We start from the raw sequence: 24,572 nt of genomic DNA, 5'->3' as shown, positions 1-24,572 counted from the left end.
AGATTAATCTGTGTAGATGTTTCTGTGCAGATGGTTAGAATTTTGGGCTTGGAGAAATAAAAACCCTTATCCTTTCTCCTTTGTTACTAATGGCACATGTGTCTTCATCCTGTTTTATATTACTATCCTTCTGTATTTGTTTGAATTTCATATGTTTAATTGTTTAGTTAGAGCTTTAACAGTAATTCCAGAAAGCTCCTTTAGTTTTGTTGCGGATGTTTGGCTGGAAGAGATGATGGTTGCACTGATGGAAAAAATAGTTTTTAAGTTGTTAGTTCGTATGGAATTATAGCCCTCAAGGCATTCCTACATTATTGAACTGCTAAATAAGAAGGTAAAAATACCTTTAATTGCCCCACCCCCCTAGGTTAAGTTAGGTGTTTATATGTTTTGTAAATCACATTTAATTACCATGAACATAAATTGCTGTTTTCTAGAATCCACCTTCCCCCCTCCCCATAAGCCGGACACTTAAAACTTTCAAATGAGTCACACATTTTTGCCTAGACACAAATTGCCAAGATAAAGCTGTCTTTGATTGTATCCTAAAATAATGAAGTTTTTTCCTTAGGTCCTGTAATTTTCTTTTTCAGCAGTATTTATTAAATTAACCTAGTATTGGATTGCCATAAACAGTCTGACCAAAAAACATATGTTTTCTTTGTTTCTTCAGTGTAAATTCAGTGGGTTAAGTAATTATGCAGTGGTTCTCAACTAAGGTACAATGCATTCTACCAACCAACTTCTGTTTAGTGTGGAACATACTGTAGCACTAGGAAACAGTTCCATCTACTTTGCATTATAATATTGTATGGAGCTATTTAATCTGCCAGCTATTTACAGTTTAATTGTTTGCACATATCCATGGTGGTCTTTTATCTATTTGCTTAGGTAATTGAGGCATTATTTTTTTTCTTGAATGTCTTTTCTGACATTTTAGAGACCTTGTTTCCTATCCTTTCCATCCCAAGTAGCCAGCTGTTTTGTTCTTTTCTTAATTCTTATATCACTAATAAGTAAAAACCATTCAGGATTGTGAGGGCATCTAGTAAAGTCCTGGAGAGTCTCTAGATCTCTAAGCATCAAATTTTGAACTATATTTTCTTAATTGTTTGATCATTATTGTTATGTAGCTTAAACATCTAAGTATTGAGATATTTATTGTTAAACTTAGATGAGTGAAGCTTTTTTTTATAGTGAGTGTTCAATTTTCTTTTAACCTGTCCTTTTGCAGATTTTATATTGGCATACTTAAACCACCCATTGTGTGCCAGATACAATTTTCCTACATCATTGCCTTAAAATTTTGAGCTTATGTCTTGGTAGTGGCATTTACTGCCCCTGGCAGTTGAAGGAAAGGCAGTGCTGTAGGTACATATGCTCTGTAGCAGCACTATTCCTTTAGAATCAAGTTTTATTTTTACATTAGTGAGGTCAAGGTGTGCCCTGAGAACCCCCGAATTCTGTCCAGGAGCCTGACATTGCTTATCCAGGATCATGATGTCCTCTTGGCTGGTCCATAGTCTCCTCCCACCCCAACTCTGTCTTTGCTGCCCTTGCTCCATCTGTAGGAGGGAAGAAAGAGCATTACCTGGCTGTTCTGAATTTGACTGACTCAGCTCTTGCCATAGCACTTAAGAAGACTCCATTGTACTGCCAGCACTTTAGATATTTTTCACTTCCCACAGGTAAGAGGTCAGATGAAAGAAGATGGTCTTGTTCCTCTTCCCTAGTCCCTGAGATGAAAGGACAACTGTATCCACCTCCTTCTCAGGCCAGTTGTGAAGGCCTTCTTTTGCATTATAGGTTGCCAGATGAAAACTATGGAGTGTATGTGTATATTACTTTAGAGTGTTTTGAGCCTAGTCTTCTCCCTCAGTCAAAGTTAATATTCAAATATTAATGAAGTATTAGGTGTGAAAATGCAAGGGACTACATGTGGTCTACCCATTTTCCCAACCCTCCCACCCCCATTTTTATGTATATGAACTGAATTCTGCTTTGTGATTTGTGGCTAATAATTTTGTTTAGGAAAGGACTATAAATTGAAATTACCTATGAATATGCTTATTAAAACAATTACAAGAATTGTATATGGTGGGTTACAGTTTCACCCAGTGCAAATGTTTTACTTTTAAGGAAACAAGGAAAATATAACTAATAAATTTACTGTAGGTGATCATTTTAACTATACAACTGCAATTTTTTTTAATATTTATTTATTTATTTGAAAGGCAGACTCACAGAGAGGCAGAGGCAGAGAGGGAGAGATCTTTCATTCTTTGATTCACTCCCCAAATGGCTACAATGGCCAGAGTTGTGCTGATCTGAAGCCAGGAGCCAAGATCTTCTTCCAGGTCTCCCACACAGTTGCTTTACCCACTATGCTACAGCACCGGCCCCAGAACTGCAACCTTAACACCATTTTAGATATGACTTGTTGGGGCCAGTGCTGTGGCATAGCAGGTAGGGCTGCCACCTGCAGTGCTGGCATCCCATATGGGTATTGGTTCGAGTCCTGGCTGCTCCACTTCCGATCCAGCTCTGCTGTAGCCTGGGAAAGCAGCGAAAGATGGCCCAAGTGCTTGAGCCCCTGCACCCATGTTGGAGACACGGAAGAAGCTCCTGGCTTCTGGCATAGCACCAGCTGGTGGGCCATTGTGGCCATCTGGGGACTGAACCAGTGGATGGAAGACCTCTCTCTCTCGCTGCCTCCGTCTCTCTGTATCTCTGCCTTTCAAATAAATAAATAAAATTTTTTTTCAAAAAAGGATATTACTTGTTTTATGAATACACGGTTGAAAAAATGGACAGTAACCAGTTGAGTAAAAGAGAAATTCATTGAATTGAGGGGCCAGAACTTTACAGTGATTCTCCTAGGAACCTTGTGAATTTGTTATTGTTACCCCATTTTAGAGATGAGAAAACTATGTATCTGAGAGTTTAAAAAATGTGCCCCAAGTCATACAGCTATTAAATGGTAGAAGCAGGATTTTTAACCGAGCCTGCTATCCCATGTTATATTCTAAAGATATTTTATTTATTTGATCATATTTTTTTATTTTAGAATAATTATAACATTAATAAATTTAGTGAAGTAATAAAATTTCACTGTCAATGGTCTTTTGTCATTTTCAATTATTTTACTATTATAGATAACTCTTTGGTGAGTGACTTTATCCATGTATCCTTTTGCCTATATTGAATTACTTCTCTGTAAAATAATCATTGAAGAGAAATTAATGAATCAAAACCCTTCTTCTCTTAGTGGCCTTTGCTATTCAATGCTATGTTGATTTCCAAAAGGATTTCTTGAATTTACTTTTTGTACAAATTACCATGCTCTGTGCATTTAGTCAATTATAAATGAAAGATTGTACAATGCTATACATTGAAAACAGCTTAAATTGCACATACCTGAATGAAATAAAATAATATAGTAAGTATTTACCCTTTGAAAGAGCTGAGGTACCACTGTAAGGAAATATTTGGGAGAAGGCTGAGAGTAGACTTGTTCCTGACACTGATAACTAGACAGTTATTGGGAGAGAATGCCCTGGAAATGATTAGAGTGATAGTTTGTACCTGGTTTGCTGTAATTGTCAGGGTTTTGTAGTTAATGTCTCTTGAGTTGAATTTATTACAAATGAAGACCAGACTATAGTTTGAATTTTAATCTTTGTTATAATCCCCTTCTCTTAATTTCATCAGCCTTTCTTTGCTAACATTGTAATTTCTTTGCTAACATTGAGAATTTAAAAGTTTACTTCATTTGATTTGAGGAGCATTATGACTATTTTACTTGCAAGTAGAAGGTTTTTACTGAGTATTTAAGGATTATGTTATAAATGTCCTTTCTTGTTTTTTTTCACTAAATGACTTGACAGATAGTATTTCATTAGGAAATTTAGAAAAGGAGACAAAGTTAATGTCATTTCAGATAGTATTCTTAGACCTGGGTTCTTTTAATTTTTTATTTATTGATTGATTTTTTTATTTGACAGATAGAGTTAGAGAGAAAGGTCTTCCTTCTGTTGGTTCACCGCACCCCCCCCCCCCCCACAATGGCTGCTACGGCCGGAGCTACGCAGATCTGAAGCCAGGAGCCAGGTGCTTCCTCCTGGTCTGCCATGCGGGTGCAGGAGCCCAAGCACTTGGGCCATCCTCCACTGCCCTCCTGGGCCACAGCAGAGCTGGATTGGAAGAGGAGCAACCGGGACTAGAACCGGTGCCCATATGGGATGCTGGCGCTGCAGGTGGAGGGTTAACCAAGTGAGCCACAGTGCTGGCCCCAGACCTGGGTTCTTTAAAAATATGTGCACATCTATGTATTATATTGCTGTAACACTTTTGATAACTTTCCCATACTGGCTAAAGGCAAAATGGTAATGAACCTTCATTGGGCCAATAATGATATCCCTGACAGTTGGTGAAAGGAATCAGTTGTTGTACCCAACATTCTCCTGTTATTTCTTTTTCCCTTTGTATCACATGAGTGATAACAATGTACTATTACCAGATGCTGTACTTATGAGGATCAGTACGTTAGAGGCAGTGTACTGAGCCTTTATTATTTCATCTTTACATCGTTGACTTTTTCACAGGAGTCATGTGAAGCATGCACTACTTACATTTTGTTTACCCAATAATTAGATTAAATAACTTGTTTAAGTTAGTAAAGGGCAGCACGGGAGCTGAATCCAGGCCTTTGAACCCAAGGTCTTTATCCTTTTAACCCCTATCTCATGTTATGTGGTGTGTGTATATATATATATAGCTAATTGACTATAGCCATCATATTCAAATGTTTTAAGTCTTTATTCTCTTCTATCTTACAACCTTATTTGTATGGTTTACAAATAAATATACACATTTATTTTTGTACCTGAAGTATGCAACAAGCATACTTGTTGTTGATGTCAACAAGCAGTTCTTGGGATATAGGCACGAAAGAGAGATGATCTATCATCAGTGAAGTAACTTTGATTCTTAAAGATAAATGTTTTGTGTGGATTTCTTTGAAGGCAAATTTATTTGTGGAAAGGAGAATACATCTTTTGAAGTGGGTGCTTACTGTTAATTAGCATCAGCGTATCAGCATTTTATCTGAGATTTTAAAATTTTTATGTAAGGGATTGTAAGAAGTTTCGTGGTTTTTTTTTTTTTTTTTTTTTAAACTTGAGAAGCAGAGAAAGAATGCTGTCCCATTTGCTAGTTTACTCCCCAAATGTCTAGAATGTCTGGGATTGGGCTTTGCTGAGCAAGGAGCCAATAAATCAATCAAGGTCTCCCAGGTGGATGACAGGAACCCAATTCTTTGAGCCACCACTGCTGCCTCCCAGAGTCTGTATTAGCAGGAAGCTTGAATCAGGAACAAAGCTGGAACTCCAACCCAGGTATCCTGATATGGGATGTGTGAGCATCTTAACTTGCATTTTAACAGGTAGGCCAAATGCTTGCCCTGCAAGAGCTCATTTTAGTGGCATCAGGATTCCATTGAAATGCTTTGCATGCTTTCTTCTTTGGGATGTGGGTGGGATACAAAAAATGGTATTATGTTGATATTTTCTAAGGAAAAGATTACCAAAATAATGAATCAGTTCATTGTCATCTTCCAAAGGTGAATAATGGTATTTTTAAATCATTATAAATTTCCATAAATGTTTCAGTCCATTGTAGTTATCATCCATATTGATATTCCAGTTATTCGAGGGAGTAGCTTCAGCTTGGCTCCTGAGCATTTTCATTACCACTTGATGGCTTTCTTGCTGTGTGGTATGTCATGAGTGATGTGCCATATCCTTTGCTAGGTTTGGGAATAGCCAAGTGTCCTAGAGTCTTGATTCTTCTTTTGAACTGCTATCATTATTCTCACTTAACTATCCTTTATTTCTCCAAGAGAAATTCATTTTCATATAAAAGGATACAACTCTTCAGTCACCTGCACTCCTGTAGAAAGGCAGAAATACGTATTTTTGTTTTTTTAAGATTTATTTTTATGTATTTGAAAGGCACAGGTAGACAGAGGGAGAAACAGAGAGAAAAATCTTCCATCTGCTAGCCCACTCCCCAAATGGCTACAACAGTCAGGGCTGGGCAAGACTGAAGCCAGAAACCAGGAGCTTCTTCAGGGTCTCCCATGTGTGTACAGGGCCTAAAAATTTGGGCCATCTTCCACTGCTTTCCCAGGCACATTAGTAGGGAGCTGGATTGGAAATGGAACAGCTGGGACACAAGTGGGCACCCATATGGGATGCTGGGGGTTACCCACTGGGCCTCAAGGCCCTAAAATATGTTTTGAAATGAAATGCTAGCAGTTTCTCCCACCATTGATTTTTTTTTTTTAAAGATTTATTTATTTTACTTGAAAGTCAGTTACACACAGAGAGAGGCAGGGGCAGAGGGAGAGAGAGGTCTTCTATCCACTGGTTCACTCCCCAGTTGGCTGCAACTGCCGGAGTTGCACCAATCAGAAGCCAGGAGCCAGGAGCTTCTTCTGGGTCTCCCATGTGGGTGCAGGGGCCCAAGGGCTTGGGCCTTCTTCCACTGCTTTCCCAGACCATAGCAGAGAACTGGAGCAGAAGTGGAGCAGCTGGGACTCGAACTGGCGCCCATATGGGATGCCAGCACTGCAGGCAACGGCTTTACCTACTACGCCACAGCACTGGTCCCCCCCCCCACCATTGCTTTTGTGCTGTGACTGCAAGTATGAACACAATGAAGAAAACAAATGACATTCTTAATATTATTATTAAGAATGTACCCTTACAGGCCCCCAGGGGTCCATGTCTTATAGTTTGAGAACCACAGCTCAAAAATTACTTGAAAACAGCCAGTAGCCTTTATTATTTGTTAGTCTTTATGAATCTGTCTACCTTTTTTATCTTCAATTTAGATTTTCAATTTTCACTATTGCAGATAAAGTAAATTAATTTATTACTCAATTTTATAATTTTTGTTTTTCAAGAATTACGTACAAAATTTTACTGCAGATGTGTAGAGCTTTCAGCAATACAGACATTTATTTTATTATTTTTTTTTATTTTTTGACAGGCATAGTTAGAGAGAGAGAGAGAGAGAGAGAGAGAAGGGTCTTCTTTTTTCCGTTGGTTCATCCCCCAAATGGCCGCTGCAGCTGGTGTGCTGCAGCTGGCGCGCTGTGCTGATCCGAAGCCAGGAGCCAGGTGCTTCTCCTGGTCTCCCATGCGGGTGCAGGGCCCAAGCCCTTGGGCCATCCTCCACTGCCTTCCTGGGCCACAGAAGAGAGCTGGGCTGGAAGAGGAGCAACTGGGACAGAATCCGGCACCCCAACCGGGACTAGAACCCAGGGTGCCAGTGCCGCAGGCAAAGGATTAGCCAAGTGAGCTGCGGCGCCCAATACAGACATTTAAAAAGACTTGAAATAGATATTGTATGTGTTTCAAGTCCTATGCTTACAAGTGAATATTTGGCTAGATTGTATTAAAAATTGGGTGAGATATATATATATATATATATATTTATATATATAGTTTTAATTTGAGTTTTGGGGGATAATTTAGTATGCTTTGGTTGTATTAGTGTGACTATAAGACTATCCGTATATCAAACTGTCCTGTTTATTTTTAGTGGCTTAATTTCTTCCCTTTTCATCCCAGCTCTTGTCCTTTGAACTAGAACAGCTAAAATCATTTCAGGAAAAGAAGGCTCTTTTATATATAGGAATATTTGGAGGTAGGAAAGTGGGAGGCATTCTCTGTAGTATAATCTGTTCCTGATTCGTGTTTTTCCTCCTGAGAGTCATAGGAGTGGGGAATGGGATAAGTATGGAAGCCTCAAGTTTTTGAAGTTTTATTTCATTCTAACTTAGCACGTTTAAAAATGACATCTGGGGCTGCTGCTGTGTTGTAGTGGATAAAGCTGCCACCTGCAGTGTCAGCATCCTATATGGGCACCAGTTCTATTCTCGGCTGCTCCACTTCTGATCTAGCTCTCTGCTGTGGCCTGGGAAAGCAGTAAAAGATGGCCCAAGTCCTTGGGCCACTGCACCTGTGTAGGAGACCCAGAAGAAGCTCCTGGCTTCTGGCTTCAGATCCACTCAGCTCCTGCCATTGTGACCATTTGGAGAATGAACCAAAGGATGGAAGACCTTTGTCTGTCTGTCTGTCTGTCTCTCTCTTTCTCTCTGTAGCTCAGCCTCTCAAATAAAGAAATAAAATCTTTTAAGAGAATAAAAAACCCAACATCATCAAAGCAACATAATTTCCAGAGCCGTATTGAAAGGTTAAATACTTAGATAGTGGTAATAGTGGGGAGTACTAGTCATTTTGGATACTGCCTCTGTTTTAATTTTTTTCCATCAGAGAGAAAACATCTTGAACACTGCTGTTTAATTAGGCCTAAAGGTTAGGTGTTTATTTTTTTGTTTGCTTTTATAGGAAAGTTTTCTTTAGCATTGAATAAACAGTACTTGGATATCAACTAATAAGGACAGATTTTAAAAAAAATATGAAAATATTACAACCTAAATTATAAATCTGTTGGATATATTGGAAATATAGCAATGGATTTGCAATATATCAATACATTTTCTCATATAAACATTTTTTAGCCCAGTATTAATCCTAGTTCTTCTGATTCAGCTTCTCTCTTTTTTTTTTTTTTTTATGTTGTGAATACTGTATTTTCCTGTGAAAGAAATCTTTTAGCTCTTCAAAGAGTATGTCAGACACCCTGACAAGGCATATTATAAAAATGTTGGTTATGAAAATTTCAAAAACTTCTCTTCAATATTTTCTTTTTTATAAACCACCTGTTGTCTTATGTGCATAGCATATACATTTGAACAAAGTGCTCATCACTTGTCAGCCATCAGTGGCAGGATAGAAATTACTTGTGGTACTTGCTTTGTAAGAAGTTCTTTTGTATTTGTGACATCAGCTTTGTTTTATACAATTAAAGTATTACACGCTAGAATAATCTAAATTGCATCCACTAAATGGTAATGTAGTTCTTGCCTTGAACTGAATTTGTTTACTGATTGTAAGCGGCTATTGACTACTATTTAACATGACAGTTTCATAAAAATGTCTCCCTTATTTTGGTAGCAAATAAGAAGGTGGAAATATTATTAAAGGTTTTTCTTAATTTTAAAATTTACTTTCAATAAATATTGCATTAAGAGATAAAATGTAGAAAATCCTGTGTGTGTGAAAAATCCTTCAATTATATAATTTGATTTTCAAATGAAATTTAATGCTCCTGATATGATACATTCCCGATCACTTTTAAGAGTATTGTTCTAATTTTTAAATTCTTGGTTAAAAGTGTTTTATAGTCATTTTTGTTCATATTCTTCTGTTAAAAGGAACAGAATATAGCTGTTTGATTAAGACTTAAGATTGATACTGGAATAAATATTTAGACTGTTAGATAACTTCTTTTATATTTGTGCCAGCATTAGCTCTACACAGCAATCTAGATGCTTAGAGAACTTTTACCAAAGGATTCTGAGTAATCTGAATTTTTTCCTTTGATGTCTTGTTAAATAGTTCTGATTATAATTTATGTAAGTAAGTTAGCAGTAGTGTGTTGACATTATTTAAATTGACAAGTATTTTCTTCAGGTAATTATTTCAGTGAACAAGTTTCAGAACTAATGGCTTGTGCCTTATAAAAAGCTTTTGGAATGTCATTTTTTATTTTAATAATAGGTAAGAAGTATAGTAAAAGGTCATTTTCCAGGGTAGCCAGTGGTATGCCTCTGTAATGTAATTGGTTTGCTAAACCTCAACAATCGTTTGTATACAGAAATTCTATATGAATTCAGTGATTAAAAGGCAGAAAACTACTTACAAGTAAGACTTTTTTGTCCCTTTTAGAAACAATCTGAATCTAAATGGGAACTTTACATTTACAGGAACAAAATTTAGGGTTTTTCATTGCTTGGTTGCTTTGATGTGTAATATAGTGGACATTAGTACATAAGTAAATGATTAGATGAGTCATAAAATGGGACATCTGCCTCAGAAAGCCTTTCAGACAGCATGAGCTATGTTGTTGAAATCTGCAATCAGTACATCTGTCCCTGAGACTCCAGTTGGTACAAGGATAGTTTTCTATTTTGGATTAGTTGCTATATGAAGACAGCATATTAAAAAAATTTTTTTCCTGCATGCAACTAGAAAATTTGTCCTTGTGACATCTGAATAAAAAAATTACAGTGATGATTTTTGAGCATTATAATAAGTAAAGGGTAGTAGTAAGTGCATAAACTAACTTTTACATGTCTTAAAATGGTTATTTAAGGTAGAATTTTATCTTATAGATTCAATGGTTTTAATTTTTATCAGAGGAAATGTTCATGCAAATACTGGTATTACAATAGGAGAGAAATCCAGATGGAAGGCTGAATTACAGAAAGATTCAGGTAGGATATTTAACTGAAAGAGAAGATTATATTTGGTTTCCTGATAAACTGAAACTCTCCTGTAATTTATTTTTTTTTTAAAGATTTTATTTATTTACTTGAGAGGCAGAGTTACAAACAGTGAGAGCGAGAGACAGAGAATAGTCTTCCATCTGCTGGTTCACTCCCCAAATGGCCACAATGGTTGGAGCTGGGCCAATCCAAAGCCAGGATCTAGGAGCTTCTTCTGGGTCTCCCACTTGGGTGGGATCCAAGCTCTTGGGCCATCTTCCACTGCTTTCCCAGGCCATAGCAGAGAGCTAGATTGGAAGTGGAGCAGCCGGAACTCGAACCAGCACCCACATGGGATGCTGGCACTGCGGGCGGCAGCTATGCCATAGTGTCGGCCTCAAAAAAGAGAGTTTTTAAAATTTGTAAGGACTTCCAGTTTCTGCCCTGGGATGCAGAGAACTGGATAGAGTATTATTCCCTCCCTAACAATAAAAAAGAGCCTGACTAATTTCAGAAATCTGAGGACATATAGTGCCTTTGGTGAAATGGAGACACATTCAACCTGGGGTAGACAGCTGGACATACAGTTCAACTCGAATTATGACCAATTAGTGAAGTACAGGTTGGCAGGAATTTGTGAAATTAGTGAAAGCTGGCAGAAATTGGGGAATCCTATCGAGTGGGATAAGAACCTCAAAAAATGGGAGCTAGGAAAAAGCTCCTGAAAGTATGCATTACTTCTCCTGCCTGTCTGTCCACTGCAAAGCAAAAGTCCTAATCTGTGAACTATGGGATTAGGATTGGGTTGGAATTAAAAAAAAAAAAAGGATTGGGATGGAGTAATGGGCCTTAGGGCATTGGTGAAAGTCATTGTAGCTGAGGAAAAGAGGATGAGGGAAGGAGCTGGTATTGTACCAGCTATGCAGAGACTGCACCTGTGGATTTAGAGAAGGGAGAAAAATAAATTAAAAGCTATACCTTCAAAGCCCAGAGACCTAATTTTGAAATGGAGGCATAGATGGCTGGCACCGCGGCTCAATAGGCTAATCCTCCGCCTGCAGCGCTGGCACACCGGGTTCTAGTCCCGGACAGGGCACCGGATTCTGTCCCGGTTGCCCCTCTTCCAGGCCAGCTCTCTGCTGTGGCCCGGGAGTGCAGTGGAGGATGGCCCAAGTCCTTGGGCGCTGCACCCCATGGGAGACCAGGAGAAGCACCTGGCTCCTGGCTTCGGATCAGCGCGGTGCACTGGCCACAGTGCGCCGGCCATAGCAGCCATTGGAGGGTGAACCAACGGTAAAGGAAGACCTTTCTCTCTCTCTCTCTCTCTCTCTCTCTCTCACTGTCCACTCTGCCTGTCAAAAATAAAAAAATTAAAAAAAAAGAAATGGAGGCATAGATAATAAGTTTGTATAAGAGATAAAATGGTATCATACAAAAAACTTGGTACAGAAGAAGTCAAAGAAAGATGAAGAAAGAAATATATATATATATATATATACACACACATATATATAAGAAACAAAAAATGGCTAGCAAGATGGTAGGTTTTAGTCTAGTCATATCAATGATATTAAATGTGGATAACTGCCAGCTAGTTTCAATTGTTTGCACATATATTCTGTGATCCTGAGAGGTAGTTTCAATTGTGTGCACAAATATCCTGTGATCCTGAGAGTTCTTGGACTTATAATCCATTTAGTATTTAGTTTTTCATATACATTCATGAGTTTATGAATATATCCAGCATCAAATAATGCTAGATGATATTCATCAGTTTAGTGGTGATTTTCTTCAAGAAATAATTTTCATTTCATGGTACTTGGGTTCTTTCCAGTTTTTTTCTCTAATTATATTGTAATGCCAAAGTTCGTAATCTAGTACATATGTTCTTGCATATGTGTATAACTGATTAGGAGTTATATTTCCAATAATGGATTCAGTAGGTCAACGGGAAAGTACATTGGTAATTATGGTAGACACTGCCAAATTTTCCTCTTAGGAGTTGTTCCATTTTGTACTACTGTTATCAGTGTATGAGGATATCCATTTCTCCATAATCTTGCCAGCTGGATATGTGCTAAACTTATGGATTTTTGTGGTTTACTAGAAGATAATTGTACATTGGTGTCCTTTTTTTTTTTTTTTTTTGCTTTTCTTATTGTGAGAAAGGTTGAACATCTCATCATATGTTTAAGAATTATTTGTATTTTTCCATTAATTTTTTGATCCTGTTCCTTACTGATTTTCTCATTCAGTTGTGTTTTTTCTTTTCTTTCTTTTTTTTTTTTTCTTTTTTTTATTTTTGACAGGCAGAGTGGACAGTGAGAGAGAGACAGAGAGAAAGGTCTTCCTTTACCGTTGGTTCACCCTCCAATGGCCGCTGTGGTAGGCGCGCTGCGGCCGGCGCACCGTGCTGATCCGATGGCAGGAGCCAGGTGCTTCTCCTGGTCTCCCATGGGGTGCAGCGCCCAAGGACTTGGGCCATCCTCCACTGCACTCCCGGGCCATAGCAGAGAGCTGGCCTGGAAGAGGGGCAACCGGGACAGAATCCGGTGCCCCGACCAGGACTGGAACCCGGTGTGCCAGAGCCTCATGGCGGAGGATTAGCCTATTGAGCCGCGGCGCCGGCCAAGTTGTGTTTTTTTCTTAATCCCTGCCCTTTATTAGGATCTTCCCATTCAAAAATCTGGTATGTTCTTTGATTTGTTCAGTTCTACTTTTGGAGTATATTTTAGTTAGTTTTGTGTTGCTGCAACAAAATACCCAAGAGTGTGTACTTTACAAAGAAGGTTTATTAAATAAAGAGATTTATTTAGTTCTCGAGGCCCAAGAACACGACACTGGCATTGACTTCTGGTAAGGGCTCATGTTGTATAGCATCATGTGACAGGAACATGTATAAGAGAGAGGTACCATGGCAAATGAAGAAGCAAGAGAATGGGCCAAGAAAGCTGAAGTAGTTTTATAACCACCCTAACTTGTAAAACAGGCATTATGTGAGTTGCGAGTATCTCCCAAGCTTATATTTATTTAGGGTATATTATGTTCTTCAAATATTTGTTTTGTTGAACTGAGTTATTAAAAAAGCCTTCACCAGCCTGAGTTTATAAAGTAATTCCCCTGAATTAATCTTCCAAGGGTGGTGTCCCAGGTCTCTAATCACACCCCACCACCTCTCAATACCATTACATCAAGGATCACACCTCCAGCACATGAACTTCTGGGGGCACAAACCATATGCAGACCATTTCAATGCGTTTGGAAACATAAAGGTCTACTGTAAGTGGGCTTTTCACATTTCTTGTAAGATTTATTTATAAAGATTTTGTCAATTTTTTCCCTTGGTATTGTAAATGTGTTATTCTCTTGCCTTATAGTTTCTGAATATTACTTATATATTAAAATGTTTATAAAGATCCATTTGCCTAGTTGTTGTATTGTAGGGATTGCTCAAGGAAAATGTGAACAGTTTTCTGTGTTCTTGAGTGGCTAATAAATAAGTTGGATGTTTAAGACTTACATAGCTGAAATTCCCAGGCTGCTTTTTTTTTTTTTTTAAGCTTTATTTATTTACTTGAAAGTCAGAGTTAAACGTTAAACAGAGAGAGAAGGAGAGGCAGAGAGAGAGAGAGTTCTTCCATCCACTGGTACACTCCCCAGATGGCCACAACGGCTGGAGCTGCGCCAATCCAAAGCCAGGAGCCAGGAGCTTCTTCCAGGTCTCTCATGCGGGTGCAGGAGCCTAAGGGTTTGGGTCATCTTCTACTGTTTTCCCAGGCCATAGCAGAGAGCTGGATAAGAAGTGGAGCAGCTAGGACTCGAACCAGTGTCCATATGGGATGCTGGCACTACAGGCTGCGGCCTTACCCTCTATACCACAAGGACTGCCCCTCCAGGCTGCTTTTTAATTTGCATTTGACAGGAACAGGCCTTTGGCCTGGTGGTTAAGATGCTGTTTGGAACAACCACATCCCTTATTGGAGCATCTGGGTTTGAGTCCTGGCTCTGCTCCTAACTCTGGCTTCCTGACAATCCTGGGAGCAGATAGTTGAGTCCCAGCCAACTACATAGCTTCTTTGTGTCTCTCAAAAAAAAAAGAAAGAAAAAAAATTTAAAAATATTTGAAAACAAACTGAGTCTGTATCGAACATGTCCAGACTTTAAAAAAATAAATTATATATTTCAGACTATAACTTGAGTTAATGGTAACTCAGCATTGGCAGAGTGAATTTATAAACAACATAGGGAAGCCTTCCTAAGTGAGGCAGATTTTGAAGAGGTTCTCAAAATAAAATACATATTAGAGAAAATTAGATATAGTGCATTAACTCAATGGAATACTGCAATCTGCATTAAAATGGAGGGCTATCTGTGACACTTAAATTTAAAACGCAGGTTATACAAAGCAATGTCTATATCACAGTACTCTGGGGGAGTCTCAAAAATATGTAATCAAATGTTAACAATGGTTATTTGTGTATTTCTAGATAACTACTTCTTTTTGTCTACCTGCTTAATGGTGATTACTAGTTGTCAACCAGAATCCATGCTCTTCTTCTTAGTACATGGTTGCTCATCTTTACTACATTTTCTAGTCTACCTTGAGAATAGATATGTCTGTGTTTAAAGCAGATGATTATGAAAGGAATGAGATGTGACACTTTTGGGCTCTATCTCAAGACATTGTGCCTACTCTAGTATTACTGTTTTCCTTTTATGCCAGCTTAATTGGAAGTTTGCAGTGCCTTACAATATAGCAGAACTATGACTTGGAAGGAACCCGGATCTGTGAATGGCTAAAAGGAACAGAACTACCCCCCTACACTGGACTATTTATCTTAAGATTGGAATTAAAAAGAAGTAAGCCTTTTGTTTGTTAAGCCACTCTATATTTGGGGTCCCTTTACTTCAGCAGTCTAGTTTTATTATTGTTAATATGAGTGTACTTGTCTTTTCTTAACATGAACACTAACTTTTTTTTAAAAATTTAATTAATTTATTTAACAGGTAGAGTTATAGACAGTGAGAGAGAAAGACAGAGAGAAAGGTCTTCCTTCCGTTGGTTCACTCCCCAAATGGCCGCCACGGCTGGCGCACTGTGCCAATCCGAAGCCAGGAGCCAGGTGCTTCCTCCTGGTATCCCATGTGGGTGCAGGAGCCCAAGCACTTGGGCCATCCTCCACTGCCCTCCAAGGCTGCAACAGAGAGCTGGACTGGAAGAGGAGCAACCGAGACTAGAATCGGTGCCCACATGGGATGCCAGCGCCACAGGTGGAGGATTAACCAAGTGAGCCACTGCGCCAGCCCTGAACACAAACTTTAATATTAAAAAGAATTGGAAATTTATATTCATTAAATAAAAGTTTTAAAAAAAGTTAAAAAGAAAGCCATTTTTCAGCCATTACTTGAGTATATTATGCACATGATACTGAAACTTGCCTTTCTCATTTAATCTCTCCTGAATATCTTGCCATATCATTAGTGCCCATTTTTTTTTAAATAAATGGTTTATTTTGGAATAACACCAAATTTACAGAAAAGTTTCAGAATAATACTGAGAGCTTTTAGATACCTCTTATCCAGTTTCAGTTGTCACTTATTTTACTTTATTTTACTGTGGTACATTGGTCAAACCTAAGGAGTGAATGTTGTTCTACTATAGGTTGAGCATCTTTAATCTAAAAATTCAAAATTTGAACTGCTTCAAAATCTGAAGCAGAATGTTTGAGTGTTGGCATGACACCACAAGTAGAAAATTCTGCACTTGACTTCATGTGGTAGATTGTATTCAAAGTGCAGGAGCATAAAATATTGTGTAGACTTATGTTCAGGCTATTATATATGGTATGTGAGAAATATAAATGAATCTGTGCTTAGATTCGAATCTTATCCCCAAGATATCTCATTATATTTACACAGATATTCCCAAATATGGAAAGTATATGAAATACAAAACACAATCATTTCAAATAAGGCATGTTTAACCTGTACTAACTAAAATCTAAACTCTTTGGATCTGATTTCCATTAACATCTCTTTACTTTTCCAAGTTCCACTCTAGCATACCACATTACATTTATTTTCTTGTTCCTTATGGTTATTTTCCAGTTTGGAGCCTGGCTGGAATTTTTCATTCTTTAGTTGCACAGAGTATAGTTCACTAGTTGAGACCAAGAGAAAAAGAAATGAGGTCAAGATCTGTGCCCTCCTAAAGCCCTATTTCTTTTTCTATTGGCATCTTAATCTGGAAGTCAAAGTTAAATTTCTTTTATTTACTTACTTACTTACTTACTAACTTGAGAGGCAGAGTTACAGAGAGAGAGAAGGAGAGACAGAGAGAGGTTTTCCATCCACTGGTTCACTTCCCAAATGGCTGCAACGGCCAGAGCTGGGCCCATCTGAAGCCAGGAACTTAGAGGTTCTTTGGGTCTCTCATGCAGGTGCAGGGATCCAAGCATTAGGGTCACTTTCTTCTGCTTTCCCAGGCCATCAGCAGGGAGCTGGATCAGTAGAGCAGCCAGCACTCAAACCAGCACACATATGGGATCCTGCATTGCAGGAAGATGCTTAACCTACTACGCCACAGTACCGGCCACCAAAGTTAAATTTCTTATCTCTGAAGGCCTGAACATTTCTGATGTTATTAATGGAAGGAAGATACATTAAGTACCATTTATTGTATCCCATTTTGGGTTGGGACTGTGCTGATCATCTCATTTAATCATTAGAACAATCCTAAGAGGAAATACTACTATTATCTATATTTTACAAAGGAGACTGAGACTTAGATTTTGAGTTGCTTAACATCATTCAACTTGTAAATGGTAGTATCCAGCTCAAAATAAATTTTTTTTCTTTCTGTTTATCCTCTTGTACATCACAGTGCTGCTAGTTCCATGTCAATGCGAATAACCTAATTGTCATTGGATATGGTAGCTATTGGGTGTATTCACAGGTAACAGGAGAGAGAAAGAGCATTAATGCTATATAATGCAATCACATTTTCCATCTCAGATATTCTCATTCTCTCTCTCTCTCAGATTTACTTATTTATTTTATTTGAAAGAGTTACAGAGTGGGAGAGTCAGAGAGACAGATCTTCCAACCACTGGCTCACTCTCCAAGTGGCTGCAATGGACAGGGTTGGGCCAGGCTGAAGCCAGGAATCAGGAGTTTTATCCATGTCTCCCACTTGGGTGGCAGAGTTCCAAGGACTTGGGCCATATTCCACTGCTTTTCTGAGCATATTAGCAGGGAGCTGGATTGGAAGTGGAGCAGCTTTGACTCAAACTGGCAGCAGAATGGGATGCTGGCACTGCAGACAGTGTCTACCCGCTGCATTACAGTGCTGGCACCACAATTCTCTGTCCCAATCTCGATCTTGAGCTCCTTTTCCTCCCTCGTTGTCTTTGCCCCTAGTGGTATCTGAAGAAATCTCTGAGAGATGGAAGGAATTCTTTTGGTCTCAATTTGGTCCACCAGTGCATAGCTGATGGTTGGATTGTCAAGTTTGACTTTGTTGCTGGTTAGTTCGCTCTGATGCCAGTGGCCTGCTTTTTTGCTTTTTGCTAACTTGGAGTCTTAATATGCCAGTGTGTTACAGTTAGTAACAGTGAAGTAAACGTCTTATAATTTTTCTAGTAATAAGTTACAGGCAGACACAGAAATCATAATAGCAAAGATTGACTTTTTCTTCATCTTGTTAAAGAAATGTTGGAGTTTTCTTTCGTGGTGTCTTTAGAGGTTTGTGCACATGTGGAGCCATCTAAGAGTGAAGCTGTCTTTAACATTTTGCTGACTGAAGCTGCACACGCGTACTTTGTAGAGTTAAATTTTGACAAACAGGAGATACCAGCATTTGTAGAAAAGTTTTAGTTTATCCCCTAGAGGGTAATTGGGGATGGAGGAGTAGACAGTATTCTTGTCACTGTTAAGTGAACTCAGAATGTCTCACACATTGCAGGGCATCTTACACAAAGACATATAGCCCTACCCTGGAGAAACCTTTTTGTGAAAGTTGTTGACAACATGCTGAAGTAGGGAGAGTGGCAACAGTGGAATTTTTTCATTTGAGAGAAATAAGAATTATGTTGCATCTGATAATTGACCACAGAAATAAATTTGTGCTATAGATGAGTGACCACCTCTGCCATGCTTTCACCCTCTTCAACACTTGTTTATACCTCACGGAAGTAGATGAACTGCTAACTTTTTGGTGGCTATCCTTTCAAAATTTAAATTTTTGTGTTGTGTGCACATCCATGTCTATATATACACACACCTAAAAATAAGACATCAACTTTAGCTTTCCTGTTTCCTCATTGTAGAAAGGTGATTATAATAGGTTGTTGATAGGATACAGAACCCTTAGAGTATTGCTTAGCACAAAGTTCACATTCAGATATTTTATTTTAAATCACAAAGGATAACTTATTATGTTGTATTCTATTTTATAGTGTGTTTTTGTAAAAAACTGAATAGTTTCATGTACATATAGTACATATAAATCTTTTATTTTTAAAAAATTATTTTACTTATTTATATTTATTTGAGAGACATAGAAACAGAGAGAGCTCTCATCTGTGGGTTCATTCCCCCAAATATTTGCCAACTGGGGCTGGCACTATGGCATAGCATGTAAAGCTGCTGCCTACAGCACCAGCATCCCATATGGGTGCCGGTTGGAGTCCTAGCTGTTCCACTTCTGATCCATCTCCTTGCTGATGTGCCTGGGAAAGCAGCAGAGGATGGCTCAAGTCCCTGGGCCCCTGTACCCATGTGGGGGACCTGGAGGAAGCTCCTGGCTCCTGGTTTCAGATCGGTCCAGCTCCAGCCATTGCAGCCATTTGGCGAGTGGACCAGTGGATTGAAGATCTCTGTCTTTCTCTCCCTCTCCCTCTTTCTTTCTGTAACTCCACCTTTCAAATAAGTAAATATTTAACAACAAACAAACAAACAAACAAACAAAAAACACTTGCAACAATCAGGGCTGGGCCAGACCAAAACCAGAGCTGGGAACTCAATCTGGGTTTCCAGTATAGCATATAAGGATATATGAGCAGCCATCTTTGCTATCTCCCAGGGTGCATATTAGCAGGGAACTGGAAATGAGAGTGAATCTAGGACTTGAACCCAGGCACTCTGATGTGGAATGTAGGGGTCCCAGTGGTGTCTTAAGTGCTAACCAAATACTTACTCCCCCTTTTTCTTTTTAATGATTGTGTAGCATTCCATCATAGGACCGTACTGCAATATGCCAGTGATAGATATTTAGTTTGTTTCTAATATTCAGTTCTTCAGATATTTAACATCTTCTTGCTCTCCAAGTTCTTGATTTTGTTAAGAAAGCAGAAATAGAATTACCTGTCCCCTTTTCCATAATTCATTCACTCAGGGATATGATAGGAACAAAAGACAAAAGTCTGTGCTTTCAAAGTGTTTAAATTCTCAAGGAATAGATATATACTAAACAAATTGCTTAAGATACATTGTATATTAGATAGAAATGAATACAGAAGTGAAAAATAAAGTAGGAAAGCGGGATAGTACAGTCTTTCTGTGGGATTTGCAGTTTTAACGACTAGAAGGGTAGTACTCACTGAGAGATTGACATTTGAGTAAGAGTTGATGTATGTACGGGAACAAAGCTTGTAAATATCTATGAACAGGGGCAACAGCAAATGCTAGTGCTCTGGATCAGAGTAGGGTCCAGTATCTTTCAAGTCTGTCATCCTTCATCCACCTGCACCTTTCTTCATAACAGGTAAAGGAATTGTCCCTGCCAAGGCCAGCCCCTCCACTTGCACATTAAATCTGCTGCTCTTTCTGGCATATAGGACTGGATCTTGCTGTCGTGCCTTTTCTGTATTATATTTCTCTTTATTGATTTCTTCCCATGAACATGGGAGCATTCTGTAATCTCACTCATCTTTTTAAAAAGAGAAAAACCAGACAAACCAAAGCAAAACTCCCCTTGGCCCTCATGCATGCATCTCCCCCCTTCTTCTTTTCAAGGAAACTTGTTTTTCTTAAAAAAAAAAAAAAAAAAAAAAAAAGATAGATTTTTTTCTAAAGGCAGCAGTTACAGAGAGAGGGAGAGACAAAAACTGAGAGATCTCCCATCCGCTGGTTCACTCCCCGAATGGCTGCAACAGCTGAAGCTGAATTAATCCAAAACTGGGATCCAGGAGCCAGCAACTTCTTCCAGGTCTCCCACGTGGATGCAGGGGCCCAAGCACTTGGGCCATCCTCCACTGCTTTCTCAGGCCATCAGCAGGGAGCTTGATCGGAAGTGGAGCAGCCTGGGCTCAAGTTGGCACCCATATGGGATGTCGGCACCCATATGGGATGCTGGCACTGCAGACAATGGCTTTATCTGCTTCGCCATAGTGACAGCCCCAGTTTTTGTTTATTTTTAAGGCTTTGGCATTTATCATGAATGCTTCTTAAAACAAATACTTTTATGACTTTTGATTTATATTTCTTCTCACGTATTTAGGGTTAAGTGATATATGCTAAAATCCTAATGTAGCTTACCTTTTCATACTTAAATATTCTAGTAGGGCTAGTTGATCTAATAGAAAAGGATTTTCCCCAAGTTTTGTGATCAGAAGGCAGTTAGCGGAGACTCAGTATCAGTGAAGCAGTATGACTGTCTTTACCAAAAAGGTTTCAGCCATTATACTGCATCCTGCTGTCTTGTCTGAGGAATAACACATTTGTTAGAGGTGCTTTTCCTTTAGATTGCTGCCCCAGTCAGAGGTCAAGTACTGTGGGAACTATGCTTTTACTATATTGGTTGAAGAAATAGAGCAGTAAAACACTTCTGTATACACAACAAATTTGTACTCTGATTATATGTCTGCATTTGTGATGCTGTCCTTAAAATTGAACTTACCTGTTCCCAGAATTTTGTAGTCAAGATGGAGATAAAACTATGATAAGAAAAAAAATGGCTGCATTTGTATTATAAGTGTCTTGGTGTTAGACTGAATGTAGCAGTGTTTTCCATATAACTTAAATACAATATTTATAACAAACTCTATTTTATGATGGTACCTTGGTTTTTTTTTTTTTTATCTTCATTGAGAGAAATGTTTCTGCTAATGTTAATTAGCTAGTAGCTGCTGTTTTCAGTGTGCTTCAATTATAGTATGTTGCTTGATTATATGTTATAAAATAAACTTAAGGATACCCTAGGCTGCTACTCTAAGAAGTTGTATGTTAACTTAATATTAGGAGCAGGTTTCTTATAAATTAGGTGGGAAAAGGGGAGATACAAATAAAAATATGAGCATATATTGGGATTGTTGATTTCATTATATTTTTTCAATTAATCTGTCTATATTTCTGGTTCTTGTTTTTGTGACTGGCAAGTGAAAAGTTAGTTAGCAGCCTAGAATTTTTCAGGAACATGGAGTTTTCAATTGTAGCCATCACTGCTATAGAATAATTGATAGTAAACATTTACTAAGTATCCATACTGTCATATGTAAAACCTTAAAGTCTGGGTCAGTAAAATTTGTAGCATATCTGTCCTTATAAAAATAATAGGCAAATGAAAGTCTAAAGACAAATGATGAAGTCAGTGTAACTCAGAATTAGTTAATAAATGAGTCTGCTTTACATTGTAAGAGATATAGTTTCTTATTTTTTTTTTAAAGATTTATTTATTTATTTGTAAGTCAGAGTTACACAGAGAGAGAGAGAGAGAGAGAGAGAGAGAGAGGTCTTCCATCCACTGGTTCACTTCCCAGATGGCCACAACGGCTGGAGCTGCGCTGATCCAAAGCAAGGGCCAGGAGATTCTTCCAGCTCTCCCACACAGGTGCAGGGGCCCAAGGACTTGGGCCATCTTCTGCTTTCCCAGGCCATAGCAGAGAGCTGGACCAGAAGTGGAGCAACTGGGTCTCAAACCTGTGGCCATATGGGATGCCGGCGCTTCAGGCCAGGACCTTAACCTGCTGCACCACAGCGCCGGCTACAAGAGGCATATTTTTAAGAAGCTTATTATAGTACATATTGTCACAACCAATAAATATGTCTATGAGCCTTTATATGTTTACCCCATATGAGTCTCTCTGTGTTTCTCAGATAGTTGAGAAAAAATATTTTGGGTTCCATAATCGCTGATGTTGAGTTTTGAGGCCTGCACTGTGGCGCAGCAGCTTAGGCCGCAACCTGCAGTACAGGCTTCTCCACTTCCATCCAGCTCCCTATTAATGCCTGGAAAAGCAGCCGAAGATGACCTAAGTCCCTCGTTCCTGCACCTATGTGGGAGACTAGAAGATTCTCTCTCTCACTAACTCTGCCTTTCAAATAAATAAATAAATCTTTAAAAACTCAAAGAGTTTTTAAGTATTCTTGTGTTAATCTAGGATTCCTAGATGTGAGCCTTTACTCCAGCAAGGATATGTATTTGAATATGCAGCATAGAGACCTGAAGTTTGGGCTGTCCAATAAACTGAACTCATATTTTGAAAGAATGTTCTGTATAACTATTTTGAGACTTTTCTGTCTCAATGTATGCATGACATTATTAGGTAGTAATTTCCCACATTGTTGTCAAACTATAAAATTACACTTTTAGAATTTTAAGTAGTAGAGAATTTCATTAGTGTTTTTCTCATTCCTCTGGTTGTAAAATTAAAATGCTTCTGTGTGTATATATACTTTTCTGTTCATTATCTTTTTAACTTAAGCATTGTTCTTGGATTCACATTTGCTTTTCTTTTATATCTTAAGATAGTTTTAAACTTTCTGTTCAAGAAAATATGAATTCTGAATATTGACCTGGCTTTCTGCACTTTCACTTTTCTTGGGCCTCAGAAAATTAATATCAATTAAAACAGGAAGGTAGATCCTAAAAAAAAAAAATCTACAAAAAAATTGATGACTTTTCCCCAGTTCAACTAATTCTCCAATACTTTCATATATATATTAATATTTTATTCATTTATTTGAGAGGCAGAGTTGCATACAGAGAGGGAGAGTCAGAAAGATCTTCTATCCATTGATTCACTCTCTGAATGGCTACAACGGCCGGAGCTGGGCCCATCTGAAGCAAGGAGCCAGGAACTTCTTCTGGGTCTCGCACACTTCTTCTGGGTCTCGCACATGGGTGTAGGGTCCCAAGTGCTTTGGCCATCTTCTACTGCTTTCCCAGGCCATAGCAGAGAGCTGGATCAAAAGAGGAACAGTGGGACCTGAGCTGGCATCCATGGGATGCTGATGCTGCAGGCTGAAGCTCAGCCTACTACGCTACAGCTCCAGCCCCCAATGATTTCAAATATATTAACCTTCAGTTACATCGCTCAGACCATAAACCAGCCCAATTCAGAATAGGACAGTAGTTGCCATAATGATGTTATGGCAACTTTCTTGCTGTGTTCATTCCTTTCTGGTGGATGTGGAGCTTTTGAAAACAAGAGAGAATACTACTTAGAGGCAAAATTTAATGTTGGTCTCATTGAAATAATTGTTAAGCTTACTTAGTCATCCTTTCAAAACTGGTACTTAATTTTCAAAAATCAGGAGTTTATTTGGTTTGCACAAGTTTTTGGGAACCAGTCTGCAACGTGAAATAATTTTGCTTAGATATTTATTTTGATTAGATATTTATTTGATTAGATATTTATTAATTTTGATTAGATATTTATGCCACATGTAAAGTTTAGGTTAAAGATACTAAACAGAGAATAGTATATTTATATATATAAAAACATATATTTATTTGATTGGAAAATGAAATATACTTAGTTTGTAGGCCCATGTAGAGATGAGTTAGTTGATGCAATTTTTGCAGAAAGTAGTAACAATTTTATCATATGAAATGTATGTATGTCTGTGACTCAAGTGTTTCTCTTAAAGTGTATTAAAATTTTCTTTGCTTATGAAATAATTAAATTTAAATTTTATTTTTCCAAATCATTGAGGTGTTAAAACTGATGTTTATAGCATTGCTTTGTGGAAGAAGATAGGTTCATAAACTCAAATTGTTTTGCTTTATCAGCATTTTTTTATGCACTTCTTAAAATTAATTCAGTTTTTTATAGGAAACTGTGTTTTGATTTAGTTAGCACTTAAGGAATGTGTTTTGTTAATTTTTGCATGTAAGCATCTATAATAAATATTTAAATAAATGCCTATATTTGGTTAGAACCTATAATACATT

General features: G+C 38.2%; 1 protein-coding gene across 1 annotated transcript in view; it reads left to right on the top strand.

The window, feature by feature from the left end:
• Positions 1–24,572, top strand: part of OLA1 (Obg like ATPase 1) — a 184,190-nt gene that overhangs the window by 48,917 nt on the left and 110,701 nt on the right. The window lies entirely within an intron of this gene.

This window comes from Lepus europaeus, chromosome 1 (genome assembly GCF_033115175.1).
Source record: "Lepus europaeus isolate LE1 chromosome 1, mLepTim1.pri, whole genome shotgun sequence".
Taxonomy (NCBI): Eukaryota; Metazoa; Chordata; class Mammalia; order Lagomorpha; family Leporidae; genus Lepus; species Lepus europaeus.
Note: the sequence above shows the minus strand (reverse complement) of the source record. Positions and strands in the feature narration are given on the sequence as shown.